Raw genomic sequence first — 17,635 nt, forward strand, 5'->3', positions numbered from 1 at the left:
GAGCTTTTTAATTCAACAGAGATTACCAAGGGGCTGCAAACCTCAGGTTACCTCACAGGTTAGTTTTTCTAAGATCCCTCCTCTGTGGGAACAATCATCAGGAATCCATCCACATATTCAGAAAAGCAGAAAACAAGAAGCATTACTGTATTTGGGGAAAAAAAGAAAACACCTTCCACTGCAAGCAAAGTCCATAAAATAACAAACGAAAAAAAGTCAGAATAATTAAGCACCAAAATGTTCAGTCACGAGTAAGTTCAGTGGGCAGAATGGTGGTATCACATTACTCTGTTGAGAAGGCAGACTGGGCATTTGCAAAAAGGATGAAGAAATGAATCCAGCCCCACAAGAAGATGAGAGAAGTAGCTTCGTAGCCCTGTAGCATGGTGCTTCGAACCTTCAAGGCTACTGAAATGCTTCAGGTAAAATAAGGCCAAAGCCAATTAATACACATAAAGCTGAAATGGTGGGGAGGGGTGAGAGGGGGAGGAGCTTTGGGCGGCACTCAAGTATTCGTGTGGGGGTAGCCATTTCCAGAAGAAAGCACATCCCTATACCTTCTACTTGGCTATCCTGAGCCCATGGCTGTTGCTAAAGTCACAAAGTGGTGTTGAAGCTCCCTCCAGCCATCATACCTGTGTTCTGGGCAGCGGCAGAAGGATGACAGAAAGGCAAAAAGAGCATGCGTCCCGTCTGAGTCAGCTCCCAACTGGGACCCTCCCAGAAGCTCCACAAAACACACTTACACTTCACCAGCCAGCACTGGCTCCCACCACCATATTGAATAGGGCGGGAGAAAGGGAAAGGTAGTCTCTCAGCAAAGCATACTACCGCCTCAAAGAAAACTGGGGGTCTGTTACTAAGAATGGAGGAGGCGGAAATCAGGTAAACCACTGGCAGTGGTCACAGACACGAAAGATGCGGCTTCCCAGTTAGCCCGGGGAAGAGTGCTGGAAAGAAAGATACTCAGTCTCCCCTGACAGGCACACCTTGCCTGTACTTGCTACTCTCCACACCTACCTGGGGTGTGCGTCATGAGGGATCAAAAGGCACCACCCCAGGGGGGTCTGTCCACGTCATCATCAGACATACCCTCTGCTCCACTAATTAGACTATATCCTTTACTTGAGGTAAGTGAATGCCTGCTACCCACAGTGGTCTGAGGGAACATACAGTTTTTGCTGACCTGCTAATTTACCACGGATCACCCAAACTCTCTAGAAATTTGGACAATGAATTCCAGACCTCAGAGCCAGCAGGTATAAGGTTACTAATACTGCCTTACCGCCTGAGTGGTCAGCAACAATTCAGCATTGTGAATAATTAATAATGATACGATAACATCAATAACCATCTTCCATTGATTGCTGACCATGTGCCAAGCATTGTGCCGGGCATTTTCCCCCCAGAGACTTGCTCTGGAGTATTAAATATGACAATGCATCCCACAGCCTCAGAAAATGTTTAGATTAATCTCTTATTTGACATCATCCAGTTAGTAAGTGGCAGGGTAAACCCAGGTCTTCCTGGCACCAACTCCCATGATTTTTTCTAGTAACTGCCATTGATTTAGGCTAAGTCATGTGTCAAGCCTTTGTATCAGTTAAAATATAGGTTCTTGGTTTTTAACAAAGACCAGGTAAGAGTTGTTCAGTTAAGTTCTGGTTCAAATTCAAGTTCAAGTAGAGGGTGGTCGGGCAGGGGCAGGGGCTGGTAGTGTAGCTGTGCTCCATACAGAGAGGGAGGGACCTGGACCTCTTTAACTTTCATGCTCTGCCATCTCCTGGTGTTGGAAGTCATAGAAAGGATGTGACTGCTGGGTGACACTTAAGCTGGACCCAGACCATCAGTGGCTCCATAAGCATCCTGCTCCCACCCCCCACCACCACTGTCCTTGGAATATATGTTCTGCCTAGCATTCCCTCAGTAGGAGCCATTTCAAGGACTCAGCCTTCAGAGGGTGCAGTGGTCTGCCTCCTTCTTCCATTTCTTCTTGACCTCCATTTAAGGGGGCCAGTTTCGGATTTCACCTGGGGAACTCCCAAGGTTGCAAGCCAATGACTGGATTATTGCCCTCATCCCCATGTTTGAAGATGGCTCATTACGTCTTCCTTGTTCCAGAGCTTAAGGCAAGGACAGAAGAACAAATAGAAGGTGTTTCCTTCTGATGCAAACAACTAGAACCTGCACCTACCACTTCCTCTCCCATTCATTGAGGTGGATTAGGTAGAACTTGGTCACATGGCCATACTAGACACAAGGGAGGATGGGAAATGTAGTCCCTACCATGGCAGCCAGAAGCCCAGAGAAAACCCAAAGGGTAGGGGTTGTTACTAATAGGAGGAAGGGAACAAAAAGTAGACTCTGCCATATTCCTGGATTGCACCACATGAAGAAAGGAACAATCTGATCTTCTGGTTCAGAGGGAGAGATGGGCACTGCCCCCACCAAGACCACACAAAATGGGGAACCCCCCAATGGACCGAGGGAAGGTTGGAAGTGGGACAACCCAAAACTATAACAGCTGTAGTGCTCAGTAATTACATTTGGAAAGAAAAGCAAACCTTAAGAGGCGGCAGGAAAACAAGCTGTTATCATCATAAGAGAAACATAAGTCCTGGCTCATCATGTCACCCAAGCTACATTTATCCTTTCCTGTTTTTGGTTCACAATCCTTTTTCAAACGCTCCTTCCTCAGAGAACACAGGGCTGGCAAATTTTGGGTTTCTGAATGGAGGAAGTGGTGGCTGGTTCTGTGTGGAAGCACCCACTCCAGCTTTTCCCTCTGGACCCAGACCCAGGGGTAGTAGATATCTCAATGGACCTCAGATGCCTGGAGCCACCAAAGAAACAGCCCAATGTGGAGGGCTGGGCAGGCCTGGCATTTATCCCAAATTCATGATCAACACATGCAAGATGACCTCCCTTAGGCCTTCCTCTAGGTGCCTGGGAACAATTCTAGGTCAAGTAAGGATTCACAAGACCCAGACTAAGCCCTCAAAAGTCCTCTCACTGTTAATTATGTACACAATCATACTATACCCTCCATAAATGGTGGCCCTAGGCCTGCCTCTACACATATTGACTGGTTCTAACATCCACGTAGCAGCTGCTGTCAGCACTCTTTCCCTTCTCCTTACTGCTTCCGGACTTCTCCTTACTGCTACATTGCCCTGCTCCCAACCACCACACCTGCATTTATTTCTCTGCCAGGGCTTCCTCGGGCTGATGGTCCTACTTTGCCAAGCACAGGATACAAGGGAAGCCTGTAGGAATTATCACTCTTCCTCCCAGAAGCAGCCCTCAAATGGTGACTCTCAGGAGCTGGTGTATAAACACCCCAGCTCCCTCACCCATTGGATGAGACCACTGCACTGGGCTGCACTATGCTGCATGTAGGGGCTGTGCTGGTTTCCAAGTTTCCACAGTGGGATGGAGCTCTCCTAGCCCACGGTGGCAGTTGGACTGATAACACACTTTCTGTGGGCCTTCTGTTCCTCGTCTCATTTCCTGACTTCGCTGCTGCTGTTTCTTGCACTTCCCAAATACACTGCTTGCAGTCTACCTCAGGATATGCTTCTGGACGGACACAAGGAAGGCCAGCACTGTGAGAGGTAAGTTACAACAGGCTGGCACAGGCTTTGGAGTCAGCCGGACCCAGGTTTGGATTCTGGCTTCATCACTTACTAGCTGAGTGATGCTGGGAAAACTATTGGACATGCGAGTGCCTCCATTTCCTCATCTGTAACATGGGGCTAATTATACCAACCTTGCAGGACTGTAAAACTTTGAATAAAGCAGTTCCTCTAACATCCCTAGCATTGGTGATAGTACGTTACTGGCACTTAAGAGTCAGCTTCTGTTCTGTCTCAGGTCCGTGTCATGAATGAGGACAATGAGGCTCAGGAAAGGTTTCCTAACTTGTGTGAGATTATAAATGGAGTTAAATGATGGATCTTGGGTTCGAACACAAACATATTTTTGGTTACAAATCTACTTATAACTTTCCCATTGAGTCTTATATATTTACGCCAGGGTCTAAATTTCCTCATTTGATGCCCAAAATCTTGCTAAATTTCAAATGCCCAGGTCTTCCTTCCACGCTGTGCTATGCAGACAACACATCTGGCTTCTGATTCTCAGAGATTCCCACATTCTAGTGCCATTCACACCCTTTGCTATTTATGTCCTCTGTCTGGGGGCATGGCTCTCCCTCCCTCATCCAGCTGTGACACTCTTCTACTTTGGGCATAAAGCTTTTTACAAGTTCACTTCTGATTAAAACAGTGTGACTAAAAATAGATAAACACCCAGTGGAAGAAAGATGATGGGTAACTTAAGGCAGAGCAAATGTCCAGGAAGTGTTTTACCCTCAAACACAAGTGAGGCACCTTCTCCATTTTCCCTATTTACCTTTGAGGAGAGCGCTCCGAGCCTCAAATGCGGGGGCAATGCTGCTGAGCCCCTGCTTGAATGACAGAGTGGAGGCCCTGAAAGGGAAGAGGTACTGAACATTTCCAAATTCACTCCTTTAACTAACAGTGTTGTGTTACTCCACAGCCAGCTAAGTCCACACAGTGGCAAAGCAGAGGCACAGACAAAAAGGAAAACTGAAGTCATGCTGTTAAACTTACCCAGATTTTTATAATTAGAAATCTAGAAAGGAGTTATTTTCTTTCAGCATGCATTTAAATTCGGGGTCATTTTAAAAATACGATTTCATTGGGGCACCTGGGTGGCTCAGTCAGTTAAGCATCAGACTTTGGCTCAGGTCATGATCTCACTGTTCGCAAATTCAAGTCCCACTTCGGGCTCTGTGCTGACAGTGTGCAGCCTCCTCAGGATTCTCTGTCTCACTCTCTCTCTCTGTGTTCCTCCCCTCTCTCTCTCTCTCTCAAAATAAAAAAATAAACTTAAAATATATACATATATATTTTAAATATAAGCATACACACACACACACACACACATACACACACACACACACACAGGACATAAACTTTCAGGGGTTGGACTTTGAAAGGTCCTAGGTGTGACCTGTATCTACAGTAGGTGACCAGCTTAGTCTGGTTTGCCTGGGATTTCCCCAGATTTAGTACATCCCAGGAGAGTTCTCAGCCCTGAGGCAACCAGGTTGGTTGGTCACCTATTAGAAAACAAGCTTGATTCTCAAATCTCCTTTTTTTTTTGCACATCTCCTCAGGCAGTTTAAATCAATCCACCAATCACATTGCAGGGGTTCTGACTGCTTCTTGCAGAATACCCCATTAAATCGTCCCCACTTTAAGAATCCATGAGGATCTTCTATTGAAGAAATCAGAAATTCAGACACCTATGGGACAAGACTTCAGTGAATGAAAAAGGTCATTTGCACAAAAGTTTTCCATCTATTCTTTACTTACACAAGGAATATACTCCCATTCTTCTGGACACTTACAGCCCATTCAGTCCTTAACCTTCCCTCTTTCAATAGTCATGGGATGGACAACTATTTCTCTACGGAAGAAAACTGCCCAAGCATGATGAAAAACAAGGGCAATTCTCATTTGGCCTCAGTGGTAAGGCCACGGTTTTCTTACTCTGACTTCCTCCTGAAGCTGGCCTTGCACAAGGATTCAACTGCAACTAAGGTATTTCTCTGAGAGGTCATCCCAGAGACCGCCAGTGGGAGAGTGGGGAAATGAGAAAAGCAATGAAACGCCATAAAAAGGGGAGTGTCCCATTAAGTCAACTATTGCTATGGGTGACTGGAGATGAAACCCTACGGCAAAACTCTCGAAACAGGTGTAGAATAACACCTCAGATGTCTCACCAGATGGGCAAGGGAGCTCAGGTGTCTGTGCACTGAACCCATCGTCATTGGAAAGGTGGGCATCAAATCCCTGGCACTCACCCCCAGAGAGAGTCCTCAGCAAGATGAATGCAGGTGCTGGCAGCTGGAGGTCAGGCTGGCCTGCACTGAAATGGAAGGGCAAGTCTATGGGCTGGGCACCAGTGACACCTGCTGCAGTAATCAACGATGGAACCCATGGGCCGCCATCACTCAGCACTAGCCAACTGTTGCCAGGAGGGAATGCAGCCAGTATTGTTAGAGCTTCTGAATTTTTAAAAGAAACCTGGAATCCAAAGGTTTTTTTTGCAGAATCTGCTGATTCGTAATTGCCGATGATTAATTCAAATATTTTTTAAAATGCTCTAGGGGCTAACTAAGCTCTCTATAGGCAGAATTCAACCTGCGAGCAAACAATTCACAGGCACTAACCCAGGTGAACCCCCTTATTCTACAGATGGGGAAAGCAGCGCCCTAGACGGAACTGATATAAAGACCAGACTGCTACACCCAGTTCCCCGTAACCGCCAGCCAAGGAGCCCAGGTTTTCTCCTGACCCACTGTGCTGCCTTCACTAGCAAACTTCCCTCCTCCCTCCACACGTCCATCCTCAACTGGCCGCAGCCTGATCACTGCCCTCCACTGCACTCAGAGCAAACGAAGTCTTGTTCTTTCCCTCAACTCATTACAATACTTAGTATCACTAGAGAGAAATCAGATTCCTTGTGATTCTTAACTTCACAGAAAGTTACACAGTGCTTATTTCTAAGTACTTTATATATAATTCTCTTGATTCTCAAAGCAACCCTATGATACAAGGACCATTATTTTCCTAATCTTAAAAGAAAACCACGGCACAGAGAGATTAAGATGTTTGCCTGCATTCGAATAGTTAGTGGCAGAGCGAGGAGACAAATTCCAGGCAGTTAGCTCCAGAGTCCATGGGCCTAACCACCACTCATTCTACACTCACTGTCTCTGAACTACCTACCTAGTTAGGCGTTTAAAATATCCTGATTGGGAGGCGCCTGGGTGTCTCAGTCATTAAGTGTCTGACTCTTGATCTCAGCTCAGGTCACGATCTCACAGTTCGTGAGTTTCAGCCCTGCGTCGGGCTCTGCACTGTTGGGATTCTCTGTCTCCCTCTCTGTCTGCCCCTCCCTGCTCATGCTCTCTCTTTCAAAATAAATGAAAAAACTTTTAAAAATTATTTACATAAAATAATAAAAATAAAAATTAAAAATAAATAAAATATCCTGACTGGTGGTCCTTTCCCCCATTATATAATAGGAGTTAGCAAACTACTAGACCCATCAGTCAACTCCTGCCTATTGCTTGTTTTTCTAAATAAAGTTTTACTGGGATTTAGCTTCCCCCATTATTTTATGTATTGTCTGTGACAATTCTTGCCCTAGAAAGACAGAGTTAAGTAAGTGAACGCAGACCATATGGCCTGCAAAGCCTAATACATTTAGTCCCTGGCCCTTCACAGAAAGTTTGCTGACCCCTGCATTCTGGACTCGCCAAGCATTCCTGATGGCAGGTTTCTTGATTATGTTGCTTAATCATAATGCAGAAAATCCTCTAATCCCCCCAAAGCCTTAGCATACACAGTGGTGAATTCACAGGTTAGAGTTCCAGAAACTGCAACTGTGCAGAATATATCTGGGAATCTAGGAATCAGCAAAAGTACCCTCAGAACCCCATTTAAGGAAAAAGATACCCATAAAAGAGGTAGACACCTAACCTTGCATACTTAGCGAAAGTCTTTAAAGCAAGGGGACAGACACAAATACCCAAACTGAGGCAGAGAGGAGAAAGAGAGCAAGAGGCAACTCTCATAAGAGCTATCAACAAGCATGCCTCATGGAGAGACAGGGGTTCAAATCCCAGCCCTACTGCTTACTACTACTTTCTTAAACTTCAATTTTCTCACCTGTAAAACAGGAAGAATAATCTCATTTCTTGGGGGTTAGGCAGATTAGCCAAGATTATAATGTGCATGAAGTTCCTAGCACCCCACGTGGGGTTTGCTGACTACTCGGAGAAACCGTGTGATTAGGACTACCAGTTACTGTTAGAGAATAAAAATCGGTGATTATTTATACAGAGGCACTCAGCTCCACAATTCAGCTGTCAAAGAGTAACAGGATGATGGCAAGGAACAAAACGCGGTGTTTGTCATGAGGAGCCCAAATCCGGGAACCATCTACCCACATTTATATACTCCGTGTAAAAAAAGTAAAAAAGCATGTGCCACGTTTTCATCAAAAATAGTTCGAGCAAAAAAATAATGTGGGTAGGCAGAGGTAAGCTGTAATCACCTGGAAAAAATCACTTTAGTGAAACAGATTATTTATTCCTTGACAACTCCAGATAAATGAAACTGTATAAGAAGTGAGAAGAAGAAAGTTTGCCTTGTATACTCTGAAAGAGGACACAGTTGCACAGCCCCCTTATCATTATAGTGAAAGTATTTACCGAATAGTATGAACACTTGTCGACAATCTATCAACTTTTAAATAGCCTTTGTCTTGATCATTTTCAAATCTTTTCACTGAGGTCTAAAAAAAGACTAGCGATAGTTTTCTGGTATGCTTTTTCCAGGTGCAATTAAGCCTTCCTGCTACAAAGTACAAGAACCACTCGTGATCCAAACAGCTCAAAGCAGCTGAATCGCTGCAAAAAATGATTTCTTACTCTTCATTTGTTTGAATCAAACTTTGGCCTTGAGAAAACGGGACACTCCCCTTTTTGTAGGCAGTGACAATTCAGCTGGATTGAGAACAGGAAGGTATATAACACACTTTTTTTTCACTTCAAAATACACTGAATTAATTTAGCACAGTTGGAGCAAATTACCATGCTATGTCCTCAATTTACATCTTATGGCCCCACTGGGCTGAGGCTCTACGTTGTTCCCAGTCTAGGGGCACATGGTATTCATTACTTGATCAGGATCTTGCATTTCAACTTGTCCATTTAAATGGATGCAATTAGTTCATTTGTGATGGCCTCAAATACCCTTATCTTTCCCAGCTTCTCAAAAAAGCTACGCTACCCTAATGTTTTGATCTTTGCCTCAATACTGAAAGGTTACTTGATGACAAGTTATGCCAAATATTATTTTTACTGGACAGCAAATAATTTTACTGAATTGTTCCACCAACACACTGCTGATAAGGAAGCCCTTTGTAAATGCACTTATTTTAAACACATTTATCTGGGACTTAAAAACAATTAAAAAAATGAGAATAATACAACAGGGGCAGATAAGGCACACGGGGCACACATTTGATGGCTCGTAGTGTAAAGGGTTAGGATGGAAGCAACCTCAAGTGTCACCAGCCACTTGACAAACTCAGAGAGCTAATTAACACAGATCAGGTCAGTTGGCGGCTGAGACGAGATTAGAACTGGCCTTCCTGTTTCTCAACCCCTTTTTCTCCCCAGCTCCTCCTTCATCTGGCATAACTGTACCATGTATTAAACCTGGATGAACCAGGACCAGGGTGGCTCTGTGAGCTTTGCGCCTCCCTTTCGGGTTGCATACGGTCCTCCTGCTCTTTTACAATGACCGTATTGATGGGATGGGCTCGGTCAGGTCCAACAAGGGAAGCCTGGAAACAATCCTCAGGCTGCGTCCATTGTCGGGTCCCCTACCGACGCTGTTGGCTGTTATAAGCACCAGCTGGAAGATGGATGCTGGTATTCCAGAAAGACCTTTTGAATCAGGCGGGGCTGTGACTGGCCCCACGCTGTGGCGGAGGCATAATTATTTCCAATAACTGTCTATCTAGGCTAGTTGGTGATTTCCAAAGGAAAGTGCCTCCTTGTTGTAACAAAACAGCCAGTGTTTATTTGGGTGGAGGGATGCATTTTTGAACTTATTTCTAATTTATGGTCACAATGCCAAAAACTCTGGTCTGTTAATAACTTATCTAGCAAGGCAGCAAGAAAAATAAACTTGTATGAATAACAATGAAGGATACACCACCTGACAATGTTGGATGTTTGCTGAGGATCTGTTTCAGGGGGCAATACTCTCATTTGAAGCACGATGGGCCATACGAAGCTCCTGGGAGGTATGCTCTCAGGAGAGAAAGCTAGACCTCTCAGGCTGAAACTGTCACAGCCCAGACTCTGTTCCAAGTTCAAATTCCGGGTCTGTCACTTACCAGCTGGGTGCATTTTGAACAAGTCACACAGTCCCTCCAGGCCTTGGTTTCTTCCTCTGTAAAGTGCGGGGTACTGTGGGTCACTGTGGAGACGGGTGCCACACACTGTACAAAAAGCACATGGCAAATGCCTGGCACTTCTGGAGACTCAAGAAAAGGGGGACTATTATTTCTAGGCAGGGGCCTATTCTTTGAAGAAACTGGTTATTCTTTTTTGTTTTTAATGTTTATTTATTTTGGAGAGACACAATGAGAGAGAGATCGTGAGCAGGGGAGGTGCAGAGAGAGAGAGAGACACACACACACACAGAATCTGAAGCAGGCTCCAGGTTCTGAGCTGTCTGCAGAGCCCAAAGTGGGGCTTGAACTCACCAAGCACAAGATCATGACCTGAAGAGAAGTCAGCCACTTAACCGACAGCCACTCAGACGTCCCCAGGCAGGTTATTCTAACTGAACGTTCCAGACTAATTCTGTGTTGATCCCATTATTGTGGAAATCTCCACTTTGCATATACAGGCATTTTCTAGAGTCTTCCTTATTATTCGCACCCTTCCTCCTGCTTGGCAAGCCTGTCTTGGAACTCTCCACTTGCTGCCACACATCTTTCAGGCCAAAGGGAAACATCCCCCTCCTCCCCTCCTGCCATCCTGCTGCAGCGGCTCTGGGCAGACCTGCACCTGTACTTGAACCTCTCCCTTCCCGCCAAGCTTTCTCTGCAGACCTCCCTGGCCCACTCACATCCTCTCTCCCCAACTAGATTAAGCTCCTGGGAGGCAGGGGATTACCTTGCCCATCTCTGACCCTCCCACAACACCCAGCACATGTCCACGAACCTTCTAGGTTCTCTGATCCCTTGCTAGGCACAGTATGGTCCACAGATGAGCATCAGAAGCATCACCTGAGAGCTCGTCAGACTCTCGGGCTCCCACCCAATATCTATTGAATCAGAATCTGATCCCCAAGGGATTCAAGAGCACCATGCTGGAGACACATTCTCTAGTCTGGTATTTCCCAGACTTCCATCATTGGCAGATTCCCTTTGGGGGTGTAGCCATTTTTCAGCACCACCCACACTCTGTTACTAACAAATATTTTAAAATTATTTTACATTGACATTATGTAAATGTCATATCCTAAGCCTTATCCTAAGCAGTAATATGCAGTCTGTCAATAGTTTATTCAGCAAGGCGGAAAGAAATACATTCTTTAATAAGTGTTGAAGGTCTAAGTGGAAAAAAAATATGTTGGTGCACATTAAAATAAACAAGCAACCATCAAAGTAAAATAATTCTCCATCTATCATCTAAAATTAACTCAAACACCACCAGGGGTACAACTAGCCCCCTTGGGCAAACACAGCCCTGGGCTATTTTGTAGCTGAATTAGAAGACATCTCCACAATTCCAGACCCTGTGTCCCTGGTCTGGGTCTGCTCCCACCCACCATAGTTGCCTTGTGAGGTAGATGCATTTGTCTGCAAAACATAGATGGTTTTGGAAGATGGTGGGAGGCAAAAAACCTGGGTTCTGGCCCTGCACCATCCCTTAATAACTTGCCAAATCACATCTCTCTTTGGGACTAGCTGATTTTTTGTGGGTTAGCTGATCTCAAGTTTCCCTTTCAGATCTCACAAAAGGACGTAATACCTGAGAGCAGAGGCTCTGCAGTCAGAATGACTTCGGGTTGAAATTAAGTCTCCATGATTTGCTAATTTCACCAAGTCTCCATTTTCCTCATCTATAAAATGGGAGTGATAAACGTACATAACACCTATATCAGAGGATTTTTGCAAGCATAAAGAAAAGGATGGCTAAAAATGCTTAGACTGAAACCTAGCACATAGTGTCCAATAAAAAAATATAGCTATTAATGTTTTTTCTTGGCCTCCAAAATAATAATAGCTAATATTTATGGGGTATTTAATATGTAGCAGGCACTGTATGAGGCACTTTACACTGTCATTTTATCCTCACAATAACCCAATGAGGTAGGAACTCCTACTCTCCCCATTTTATAGATGAGAGAAGTGAGGCACAAAAAAGGGTAAGCTACTTGCTCCAAGTCCTACACTCCATAGGTGGTGCAACTGGACTTGAGGGCAGGTCATCGGACTCGAGAGCCAGTGTCCCTAACCCAAACTCATTCTGTCTTTCTGTAAAATACTGGTCAACACATAGACTTTGTCAATTCAACAAATATGATGGGATCCTGGCAAAGCAATTCCCAGCACAGGTGAATGCTTAGGGAATGTGAGCTGGTCTTGTTACCATTAGCTCTACTCTACTATTATTTATTGAGCCTTCACATCTGAACAGGACCCTAACAGGCATCGGGATGTCCATCCTATCCTGCAGTTATGGTGAGCACCTCTTTATTTTTTTAAAGCTTTTTTCATTCTTAAGTATAACATACATTAAAAAAATGGATAAAATGGAACTACACAACTCACTATAATCTCCACGTAAACAGCCACGTATCCATCACTCAGGAGCTCCTAGACACTTTGTCTCCCTCCTCCTCAAATATAACTAGTATACCAGGCTTTCTCATCCTCAACACTATATACATTCTGGGTTCTGGGGGTTGTCCTGTACATTGTGGGATGTTTAGCAGCCTCCCTGGCTTCCACATGCTAGATGCCTACAGCACCTTCCCCAAATGGCAACAATAAATGGCAGCAATTTCTCTAGACACTGACAAGGGTCCCTTTGGGGGCAAAATCATTCTGGGTTAAGAATCACTACACTATCATGACCTTTCTGGTAACCACATTCTTGCTTTCCTTTTTACTTTAACCACACAAGCATCCATCCTTAAATGTTACATTTAATCTTGCCTGGTGAAAGGAATTCTTTATCTATTAAAAAGACCTCTAATCACGGTCCCCTAAAATAGTCTATGTGAGGTGACCATATAATTTATCATCCAAACTAGAGGCAGAGGCATTAACCAGGACTGACCCGGGCAAGCCAGCATGATCCGTCCCCTACTTCGAGGGAACCTCTGCTGTGAGTGCACATTATCTCCACAGCCGCACACAATTAGGCCCCCTTACCCACTGGATAACTGTACACGAAGTGGCAGAGGATAATTAAAAGCAGCACATCCCCAAGGGCAGAGTAACATAGACCCAGATAAATATCTCAAGGCTGACGAGCTGTGGAGCAGAAAACTCACTGGCCTTGGCCCTCAAGGAGGTGTATTCTTCAGACAATTTGCTGAAAGACACCCCTTCAATAACTACTTTCACCACATTAGTGCAGCCAAGTGATTAAAATAAACACCACCTTCCAAGATTCGCACATAAATTTTTTTTTTCAGCGTTTATTTATTTTTGGGACAGAGAGAGACAGAGCATGAACGGGGGAGGGGCAGAGAGAGAGGGAGACACAGAATCGGAAACAGGCTCCAGGCTCTGAGCCATCAGTCCAGAGCCCGACGCGGGGCTCGAACTCACGGACCGCGAGATCGTGACCTGGCTGAAGTCGGATGCTTAACCGACTGCGCCACCCAGGCGCCCCCAAGATTCGCACATAAACGCAAGAAGGGTCAAGACCACCCCTTGTAAGAGGTTTAGGGTCTGTAGTGGATTTTTAATCAATATATCTGTCTTTTTTTCCCTCAGTGCCATTGTGAAGCAGGGCAACCACTATCAATTTGACCTGTTCTGCATTGTGATCTCCTAAGTCCTGATATTGACTAGGTTAAAAGTGACAGCTAAGGCTTTCCTTGCATACATGAGAAGTCATATTGATAACCTATGTGTCTCAGTATAATTCAGTTCAGCCTCCATTCTTTCGGGCATCACAGAGAACAGAAATCACCTTTCACTGAGTCAGACACTTGTCCGTTTCAACAAATGTGTATTTGATTTCCTCAGCATCCATTTCCCCTTTATCCAGCAACTGTATTTATCTGGAGGTCCAGCCCTCTGCCATCCACAGTCCATGTGGTCTGGGTGAGATTCCACCACAAGGCAAAGACCTCAACCTCTGCAGAAGTCATTTGGCACAGGGCTTCCCTCCAAACCATGCCAATCAGGCCAGTCAGAACTAGTTTTGAGGCTTTTTGTTCAACACCTGGGCAAAGGAGGTCTATCCTTTTTTGTTGGACTTGAACCGAAAATCGTGTAAACTAGCAACTGCTATAGTCAGCTAGTCACCCAACAGGGACCCTATACCCAGAGGAAAAAAGAGGAAGACAGAGCTGAAGACCCAAAGAAAGAAATCAGATTCTGAAGTCATTGTTTAGCCCTGAGCAAGATGCACTTGGGGCCAGTTCTAAGTATGTATCTTTCAGTAAGTTGAACCTGTATATATGAAAAAAATTTACATATATCTGTATAGATATGTATCTCCTAATTCTAGTTGAATTGGGTGTTTGTCACTTATTATGAAAATACACCCTGTGGCAGTAGCTTTCCACTTTTTAGACAGCAACTCATGGTAAGAATTACATTTTATACTGCAACCCAGAATGTGCATGCAGCCCCAGTTACAGAACTGACTCAAAGTTTCATGAAACTACAGAATACTAACATATGATGATGCTGATATTTTCTGTCCTGTTATACTTAAAAAAAAAAATACTGGTTGCAGCCCACTAAATCGATTTCATGACCTTCATTTTAATGTTTATTTATTTTGGAGAGAGACAGAGCTAGTGGGGGAAGGGGTGGAGAGAGAGGGAGACAGAGAATCCAAAGCAGGCTCTGTGCTACCCACACAAAGCCCGATGCGGGGTTTGAACTCATGAACCGTGAGATCATGACCTGAACTGAAACCAAGAGCTCAACCGCCTGAGCCACCCAGGCGGCCCTCATGATCTTCATTTTAGAAAACATTGCCTTGTGCGATTAGCTTAAAAAAGGATCGTACCAGAAAAAAATGAGGTAAGAAACATCATGATAATTTTGGTCAATCAGATCATTGAGGAAAATAGGATTTGGCCCCTAAATCAAGCATCTAGCAATAGAAAACTGCTACCTTACCATTTCTGACTACCCAAGACACATGTTTACCAAAAGAGGAAAGAGAAATCTTAATGACCCGGAAATAAATAAATTACTTTCAAAAAAAGTATCTTCTAAAACAAAATAAAAACCATATCTAAAAAGAGAGAGATGAGAGATACATTGAGAAAAAAAGAGAGAGAGAGACACCTAAGTCTTAACTGGTGAGCTCAGTTATATGATTTATTTATCTATAGGCTGAAGATAGCAAGTCCAGTGAGCCTCAGCAGTTACTGAGTATGTAAAAATAATGTGTTCATGATAAGATCAGATCTCTGGGGCAGATGTAGAGGGAGGCAGGGAGATAGGAAGAGAGAGGGAGGAAGGGAAAGAGATGGAGAGAGAGAGGGAGGTCACTTGCAGTGCAAGCCTCAACCCCTCACTTATGTGTGTACTGTGTGTAAAGTAACTATGAAGAGTTCCTGAAATTTTAGACAATCACTGCAGGCTGTGTAAGACAGGGCATTTTTTTAACTGTTTTCCATGTACCTTATTTGTATTGTCAGTTAGCCAAAACTTCCTTTTTGTCTGCTCAAAGCAATGCAGAATCTTGATTAAATCTGTGAAATCAAATGGAGAACAAGGATTCTCATGCTGGCTAGAAACAGGCCAGTGACGACAGTAAACAATACTGAGAAAACTTTAGCTGCTTTTACACTCTGGAGTGGCTGTAGCTTTAACTCCCCCGAAATTATTCTAGATTATTAGGCTCAAGCACAACTGTCTGCCTGTTTGAGAAGTCAAGAACTGACCTGCCACTAAGAGGAAAATTTACTCATCTCCAAGCAGGGTGAGGTTTAAGGCAATCACCTGCATAACCCAGGAGAAGCGACTTCTGAGATTTTCCCAGCAATAATGAAACTCAAACCTCACTAAAATGGCATTTTAGGTAGATTTCTTCATTTTCCCTCATTATATTTTTCAAATACATTCCACCTGCATTACTGAATTTAAGCAACCAAAGTGTCTGATTAATATTTGCAGATGTCATAAAGAAGTGATTAACCTCTCCTGGGCAATAAGTCCTTGGAATTGCCTGAATTCTTCTGGCCCTCTTTTAAGAAATGTAAGCACTGTTCAAACGTGTGTGTGTGCGTGTGTGTGTGTGTGTGGTTGTGCTTTACTTGTTATTACAAAATTCTCAGATATATAAAAAAGAAAAAAGCATCATAGACTTATCAATATAACCATCACCTAGTTTGTGACATTTAATTTAGAGACCAAAATATATACTGAGTATTTACTTTAGGTCAGTCACCATCATGTTATGTAATCTAATAAAAAATATGTGAGGGACTTATTGTTATTACTATTATTTTCTTCGTCATCATTAATGCCATTACAGCACATCCCCTTTAGAGGCATTGTCATGGTTAAGAGCCCGGCATCTGGAATCAGATGTCTTGTAAACTCCAAATTACCAGTGTGACTTACAGCAAGCTACTTAACCTCCCTCTGCGCTCAGCTTACCACTCCATGGACTATTTATAATGCCCAAAATGTGCCCACTGGGATGCCCGACACACAATAAGCTGTCAACCACCATCCTTAACAGCATGTGTATGGCACATGAAAGTGCCGCCTGAGGAGGTTAAGTAAGGTGAAGCTGCTTTTCTTCTCCTCCAGATATTTGATTTGGAAGCTCCACAGATGCATTCTCTTGAGGACGGGAGGCAGCATGTCAGGGATTGCGTTAAAACCTTGCACACATCCTCCAAATTGGTTGGTCAATTTCTGGGGCAAACACTAGCTAACCTTTGTGGATCCACCAGCTTTCCGGAAAGCCTGCTGCTGTCAGCACTCCGCAGTCTTTCTTCTGAAGGGGCCACCTTCCAGACGCAGCCGTCTGGGCACCGGCAAGCAGACCAAGTTGGTTTGCAAAAGTTCAGAGGAGTTGGCTCTGGTATGTTTACAAGTCCTAGCAGATCGCAGGAATGTTCGGGATAATTATTACCCCACCCAGGAGCGCCCAGCCCAACCCTCTCACATCTGGAAGGAAGCGTCCACACAAAGGAGAGCGCGAGAGACCTCCTCCTGCGGCTGCTTTCTCAGGCTCGGGGAAGATTTCAGACCAGCTCTCACCCCTTTTGTCAACAACACCAACCACTGCTCAGTAGTTTCTTTCAGAGCATAGGGCATTCAATGCAAAGGAAGAGTTTACCTTCCAGTCCAAACCGAATGGCATTTCCCAAAAACATCATCTTTGCATCTTTGTCCCCTCCCCCGACACGCGCGCGCGCGCACACACACACACACACACACACACACACACACACGAAGGTGAAAGGTGAAATACTCCAGAAAATTGATAGAGGGCGATCCACACGCACACAGCCTTTCCAACAGAGAAGCGGCTAGGATCAGACACGCCTAGTTAAAAAGGGCAGACAAACCAAACCCCAACTATCCTCTCCTAACGCCAGTCCTTTCCCTGCCTTTTGAAAGTATCTGGGATTCATCAGCGTTTCTCCCACCTCCCACGAACGCGCAACAACCAAAGCACATGGTCCCTGGCGGCGCGTTTACAAACCCCACCAGCGCCAACGCCTCAAAACCGCCAAACTTCCTGTCCCCACACCACCAAAGCGCTCAAAGCGCCGCGCCAAGTGCCCCG

General features: G+C 44.5%; 1 long non-coding RNA gene across 2 annotated transcripts in view; it reads right to left on the minus strand.

Annotated features, from left to right (window-relative positions):
• Positions 1-17,635, minus strand: part of LOC124524257 (uncharacterized) — a 163,962-nt gene that overhangs the window by 145,787 nt on the left and 540 nt on the right. The window lies entirely within an intron of this gene.

The sequence above is a fragment of the Lynx rufus genome, unplaced genomic scaffold (genome assembly GCF_022079265.1).
Source record: "Lynx rufus isolate CCGP_SWC_20201006 ecotype Redwood Valley unplaced genomic scaffold, mLynRuf1.p SCAF_4, whole genome shotgun sequence".
NCBI classification, from domain to species: Eukaryota; Metazoa; Chordata; class Mammalia; order Carnivora; family Felidae; genus Lynx; species Lynx rufus.